Source organism: Myotis davidii, unplaced genomic scaffold (genome assembly GCF_000327345.1).
Source record: "Myotis davidii unplaced genomic scaffold, ASM32734v1 scaffold203, whole genome shotgun sequence".
Taxonomy (NCBI): domain Eukaryota; kingdom Metazoa; phylum Chordata; class Mammalia; order Chiroptera; family Vespertilionidae; genus Myotis; species Myotis davidii.
In genome coordinates, this window is record NW_006293968.1 from 13444 (window position 1) to 21029 (window position 7586).

Below are 7586 nucleotides of genomic sequence, written 5' to 3' on the forward strand. Positions count from 1 at the left end.
AGGTCTATTGAGAGTGTAGATTTAGAAATGTCCGAAATGAAGTTTTATTTGTTTCCATTGCATGCAATGAATTGTCCTTTATTTTTTATTTTATGCTTATTTTAAATTCTTTATTGTTTAAAGTATTACAGAAACTGGAAGGTCTTTTGAGAGTGTAGATTTAGAAATGTCTGAAATGAAGTTTTATTTGTTTCCATTGCATGCAATGAATTGTCCTTTATTTTTTATTTTATCCTTATTTTAAATTCTTTATTGTTTAAAGTATTACATACATTTCCCCCCTCCCCCCGAAGTGCGCTTTAATTGATGAAGCAATGAAAATGCCAAGGACCACATGCACAGTGGATCGCCACTTGTTGAATTAGGCCCCTGTGAGACTGAGGCTTCAAAGCCACATACATCAGGGAACCGGGGCATCTACAATTTCCACAGAAACCATTGATCCCAAGGACACCCCCTCAGTGAGCCTTCAGCCTGAACCTGCACACTGTGCTGCAGCACTGAGGTGCTGCCTGTCAGTGGCCTCGGGAGCACTCCTTCCGAGAGGCGGCGACTGACAGAAGCTTCTCAAAGGCCTTTTTGGATTCCGCTCATTTGTTCAGAGCACAAACGTTCTTGCTTTGACAGAAAGACCATGTGTGTGCACTCCAGGTGTCCCGAGTGCGAATGAAGGGTGTGATCACCTCCCATCCTTGTGGCTCGAGGCCACTGGTTCCCTTCCCACAGATGAATCCGAAAGATTGGGTTGGCTTAGGCTTGGCTCACATTTTCCTCCACTATTCACAGAGCCTCAGAACATCGCTCTGTTTTTTCCTGTTTACACCTCAGTTTTCCTGTTTTCTCTCCATTCTCTTCAGAGAAAGGATTTCCTTCCTGTATCTTTCAGGACAATTCACCCCCCTCCCCCACCTGTGTTCTCTGGACTGTACTCTCAGCCTCCACCTGCAGCTTTGTGCCTTTACTTTTTTCTCCAGAGTGTAGTGTGTATTTCCTTGTTCACTGGACCTTTACTTGGTTTTCTTCTTTTTCAATCATAGTTCAGTCTTCCTGACATTGAAAATAAATCTTCACTGAATTTGCTCTTTCTCTAGTACTTTCCCAGGTCTCTCTTTCTTCTTGTGTCCACGTATTTATCGCGTCTCTATCTCCACTGTCACAGCCTCCGCGTTCCTCAGCCCCTGAAGCCCACGCTGCCTCTGGAAGTCTCCGATTGAGGCCCATTCTGACCCCACCTTCCTTTGTTTATCAATTTCTCCTTAAGACCCTCTGAGCCTGTCATGCCGCACTTTTCTAAGTCTTTTCTGGATTTTCCTCAGCTGGGTCTTCTAGGCCTTTCTTCTTCTCCCCCCCCCACCCTTCTTCTTTCTCCGTCCCCGCCCCCCGCTCCCGTCAATCCATGCCTCAATAATCAGAGCTGACACTGTTGAGTACCTGCTGTGCATTTTAACCCCTCACCCTGTAAACTGGGTACTTCATCTCATTTCTACAAGAACAGGTGGGTGTCAAATTCTGGTCTGCTCTGCCTGGAGTCCATCCCTGCTCTATGACCAGACTGCTTATTGCCCAAAGCTTTGGTCTCTGACTCAGTCCCCTGTTCTCCTGTCGTTGCCATTCTGCCTGTCCCACCAGGCGTCAAACCCCAAATGTGTTGTACTGATTCGCTCACCACCTTCCCCTCCTGCCAGCTCTCCTTTCTGACTTTTTTTGACGGAAACACCATTTTCCCAGGACCAAGGTGACCCCTAGAACTGTCTTTTTTCTTAACTCACCTTGCTCAGCCCTTCATCTTATTGGACATAAAACTTCGAGTATATTTTGTTGTGGCAGAATGCATGGGAGAACAATCAGCCAGCTCTGAGGGAGGAAAGTTTAACCTTTATTTCCCAGATCTGCTAGTCCAGGCGAATTTCAGATCCAAAGCCTGAAACTGAACTCGTGGGGAGGCTCTGACCTATATACAACCTCTGAGGCGACCCCTGAGGGTCCCCACAGCTCCAGCCCTGGTGTTAGGCTCTGCAGCTCCACCCAGTCAGTCAGAGTGGGGAAGGAAGACCACAATTTTAACCAGATACTGAACTAGGTTGCAAGACCCTTCCACCCCCATTTCCCTTTTCAACTTCTTTTATAATGTCTCTTGATTTATTTCAGTCTCACTTCTGTCCCTTAATACAGACCATTAAATGGTCCCTTGTTGAAGAAATCACAGTATCCTGATATTCTCTTATCTGACTCCTGCTGTTGGTACCTACCTAGCTTGTTGTATTCTTCTTTTTTTAAAAAATACATTTTTATTGATTTCAGAGAGGATGGGAGGGGGGACAGAGATAGAAACATCAATGATGAGAGAGAATCATTGATCGGCTGCCGCCTGCACACCCCCTACTGGGGATGGAGCCCACAACCCAGGCATGTGCCCTGACCAAATCGTGACCTCCTGGTTCATAGGTCAGCACTCAAACACTAAGCCATAATTTGGGTGCTTGTCCATTCCACTGAGACTAATTGAAACTTATTCATTTATAAAATAATGACCTCATTAAACATATAAAATAAACCTCTTATTAAGTGGCCCATTTTCCAAGACCATAATATATGTCAGTATGAATGTACACTCTGAATCCCTTTGACTATTCACTCAGTTTGAATTCAATAGCACTTTTGTTTAATTGAAAATTAATTATTCTATAGAAAAGTCATGGGACTCCTATTCAGACAATACTGCTTTATTATTATTATTTTTTCTTTGCCTTGACCAAGTAAACCTTCTGGAATCCATTGAGATTTTCACATGATGAAGTTCACTGTTTTGACTAATCCGGAAAAAAGGGCTATTCTGGTAACAACTGTATTTCACTGTTTTGACTAATCTGGAAAAAAGGGCTATTCTGGTAACAACTGTATTTTAAAAATTTATTCTTTAATTCTGGTTGATATGCAGTATTAATTAGTTCAGGTCTACAACATAGTGATCAGACATTCATATACCTTAGGAAGTGATACATATAACCCATTTGACACCATACATAGATATTACAGTATTATTGACTACATTGTACTATAAATCTCCATGACTATTTGGTAACTGGCAATTGTATTTCTTAATCTCTTCCACCTTTTTTACCCAATCCCAAACCTCCTCTTATCTGGTGATCAACAATTTGTCCTCTGTGTCTATGAGTTAGCTTCTGTTTTATTTATTTATTTATTTTTTTAGGTTCCATATTAGTGAAACCATGTGGTATTTGCCTTTTGTTGTCTGATGAATTTTACATAGCATTATACCCTTTAGGTCCATTCCAAGTTGCTACAAGTGGTAATATTTCATTTTTGTGGCTGAGTAATATTCCATTGTATATGTATACTACTTTTTTTAATCCTTTCATCTATTGATGGCAATTTAGGTTGCTTTCATATTTTGACTATGGTAAATAGTCAGTGAACATAGGGATACAATTTACAATCCTATCAACAATGCATGAGGTTCCTTTTCTCCACATTTTCTACAAAACTTGATTTTGATTTATTAATGGTAGCCATTCTGACAGGTGTGAGACAATATCTCACTGTGGCTTTAATTTGCATTCCTCTGATGATTAGTGACTTTGAACATCTTTTTTCTATGTCTATTGGACATATCTGTCCTCTTTGAAAAGATGTCTATACTGGTCCTCCGAATTTTTAATTGAAATTTTTTGGTTGTATTAGTTCTTACATATTTTGGATATTAACCCCTTATCAGATCATTGTCACTGGTGAATATCTTCTTCCGGTCAGTAGGTTGTCTTTTTGTTTTATTGAAAGTTTCCTTCACAGTGTCAAAACTTCTTAGTTTGAAGTAGTTCCATTTGTGTATTTTCTCTTTTGTTTTGCTTGGGTTTATTTCTCAGCCCTCTATTCTGTTTCTTTGATCTACGTGTCTATTTTCATGCCAGTACCATGCTGTTTTGATTACTATAGCCTTGAAATATACAGTAGTTTAATATCAGGTAGTATCATACCTCCAACTTTGTCCTTCTCTCTCGAGATTGCTTTGGCTATTTTTTGTGTTTTTGTGATGCCATATAAATTTCAAAATTATTGGTCTAGTTCTGTATGCCATTGGTATTTTGATATGAATAGCATCGAATCTGTAGATTGTTTTTGATAGCATGGGCATTTAAACAATACTAATTATATCAATGAGCATTGTATATCCTTTCATTTATTAATGTCTTCTTAGTTTATTTTGTTATGTCTTATATTTTTGACTACATGTCTTTTACCTTCTTGATGCAATTGTAAAAGAAATTGTTTTCTTAATTTCCATCTGATATTTTTTTATTAGTATATAAAAATGAAACTGATTTCTTAATATTAACTTTTTATCATACTACTTTAAAGAATTCATTTATTAATGCTAATAGTTTTTCCTTTGTGTGTGTGCATGAGCTTATTAAGTTTCTTTATATACAGTATCGTGTCATCCGCAAGTAATGACAGTCTTACTTCTTCCTTTCCAATTTAGATGCATTTGATCTGTTTTTGTCTCATTGCTTTGATTAGGACCTGCAAATTATGTGGAACAAAAGTGGTGAAAGTGGACATCCTTGTTGTCCTTGATCACAAGGCACCTGAGCAAGGCTTTTCCTGCTGCGTCTGCCTTCAGGCGTCACTTTTGAAGTGGGTGTTTTCAAGCTGCTGCCCTGAGCTGGAGTGTAGAGCGAGGCAGTTTGTGAGTGAGTACGTTGTTGTGGTTGTTGTGCGCAAGCCCTTTAGGAGGTTCGCTTCCGTCTCCAGCAGCCCCCTGTCCTCAGATGCAATCCCCACTGGGTTTTGCAACCAGCTATTATGGAAACTCCGCTTCCCAGTCTTGGTGCCCAGCCTGGGGAGCGTGTTGTGGGGCTGGAATCCTTCTGTCCTCGGTGGACCTTTCCAGCTGAGATATCCCTCCCAATTCCAGAGGCCACACTGTGGGCATGGGACCTGCCCACTCCACAGCTCCGGCCTCCTGCCAGCCTCGACATGGCTTTTTCCGTACGTCCTTACTGCTAGGACTTCTGTCCAGCCAGTGCGCCTGTGGTTCTCAATGACGGCTGTTCTATAATTTAGTTGTGATTTTGATGTGGTTGTAGGAGGAGGCAAGCACAGAGTTTACTGCCATCTTTACCATAACTAACAGCTCATGAGTTTTTATTTTAATAATTTTTTAGTTGCAAAATTTTTATTAGATTCTTCTTTTTGTCTTTTGTTTGCTGGCTGAAAGTTTCTATTTCTTTGCTAAGGATTTCTTTGTTTTTCTTTTTAAAATTTGTTTTAATAATGTTCATTGTTATCATGGCCCCTACAGAATTCTAACATCTTTGTCATCTTGGTGTTGGTGTTAATACCTACTGATTGTCCTTTTCTTCACATTCAGTTAGAAATCTTTCTAGTTGTTGTGATAAAGAAGTTTCTATTGAAATCTGGACATTGTTGTCTTATGTTATAATGCTCTGTATCTTCTTTAAACATTCTAGTTGAGCTGGCTTCCTCTGACAACACTCCAGAAGGGGAGAGCAGGGCCCGTGTGGATTCTGCCAGAGGGGGGCAGATGCAGAGGCTCCCACTGAGCCTATGTTTACATCTAATGCAGGGGATCTTTGCTGTAGCTGGTGAGGATGGGAGTTCTGACTCCCCTGGGCTGGGCAGGGTAGATGTGTCTCATTACTGCCCCCAGCTGGGCAGCCATGCAAGTTCTGTCTCTCCACTCGTCCTCATCTGAAGCGAGCCCAGTGGAGAGGGTGAAGTGCTGGTGGCAGTGCCGGTCCAGGCTCCCCTCCGGTGGCCTCCACTGACAATAAGGAGTGGGTAGTACTGACGGTCAGGGGTGAGAGTTGCCATTTCCTACTTGGCTTTTGCTGACAGCACCTGGTCCGCGTTGAGTGTCTCCTTCCTGCTGGACAAGGATAGACATCTAGGCTCCCCACTGGCCAAGGCTGGCAAGAGTGGGATGGGAACACATTGTTTTTGTTGCTTTTTGGCAGGAAGCAAGTGATCATTTTCTAAAAGTTTCCATCTTGGTCTTCCTCTCCTGGTCTCTGGCGAGGAAGAAGAGGCTTTTGTTGAGTTATGTTTAATCTGCCCAGGGCCATATCTGAGTTTCTAGTTTCTTCAGCTCCAAGTCTGGGATATATGGAGCATCAAGAAGACTCAGAGAACGCAACACCGTGCTGTTCTGTGGGTCTTGAGGCCCCTCGCTGGTCTTCCACCTTCTCTCCGCCTTTCAGAATCTTATGTTTGTTTTACATGTAATGCTTTTAGTTGTACCTAGTGGAGGGATGGGGAAAAGTACATGCATCTCATCTTGGGAATGGAAGAAAAAAGAAGACTTAAGTTGCAGCTAGAGGCACATGAGTAAATTAAGGAGTGTTGCCTGATTTAAGTCAGAAAGAGTAAAATTGGTGACTGTGGTAGTGGGTGGAGATTAAAAACCAGAGCCATCCTCTGTTGAGCACGTGCTATGCGCCTCCCATCCGTTCTCCTCTGTGTATAATCCTTACGGCCAAACGGCGAGGCCAGCATCACTCCCGTTTCACAGTAAAGCAAACTGAGATACACATAGTTTAAGAACATGTTCCCACTGTTATATATGCAACGAGTGGGATAGGAGGGATTCACACTCCAGCTGTCTTAATCCTCACCCCCCAAATCTCTGCGGCCTTCCTTTGAGCAGAAGGAAGACCTGGGGTTCTCAGGGGCGTCTGTGGGGACGCAGGATGTGTAAGGCGAGGAGCAGCCCTTAGCGGTGGTTCTGCAGGACGCACCGAGGCCCCCCGCGACGCTCCGTCTGCGTCCTGACTACGGACGACATTTCTGCAGAACGCGTGTTCTCTCCTCCTTCCTTCATCGACTTCGAGGGGCAGAGGAAGCCATATTCACCATGAACACACGGGAATCCGCTCAGCGATGCGTTCCTTGCCCAAGGCCAAGGCAGCCTCTAATGCGGGAGCAGCGCGGAAGGGTCTCCCCGCAGAGCAGAGGCCGCGCCGGTAGCGGGGTGCGTCCGGCACACACCCCTGGGCTGGCCGCTCGCTCAGGCGGCGCGATGGAGGCCGCCAGATGGAGGAGGCCTGTGTGGAGCTGATGGCCAACCTGAGGACCAGTCCGCTCCAGCCCCTCCCTCTCCGGGCGACAGGGCAGAGAGGAGGCACTTTGCAGCCTCGGGAGCAGGAGCGCCCCTCCCGCGCAGGGCGGCCTTGGGTGGTCGCTGACTGCCTCGGTGCCTGAAAGAAGCCGGGTCAGGAGGAAAGGCCATGCTTCCCAAATGCCCGTCTCATCCTTTTCTCCGCGGGACCCTCAGGGCTGCGCTGCGGGGAGTTCCGGGCGCGAGCAGCCAGTCTATGCGCCTCTTTCTCGGAGCCGAGCCCCCTCCTCGGGAGCGAGCCCCTTGCCCTCTGCGACCTCCTGCCTTTCCCTGGAAGTTGCCAGGAGCAGGCGGACCCGGCCAAGCCCTGGGCTCTACCGCCCTGCTTCCCTCGCGCCTGCGCTCGGCTCCTGAGCTCACTAGGAGCAGGGCGTGCGCAGAAGCTGCCCAGGCCCCTTGGGAAGCCAGGGGAGCCGGAAGCGGG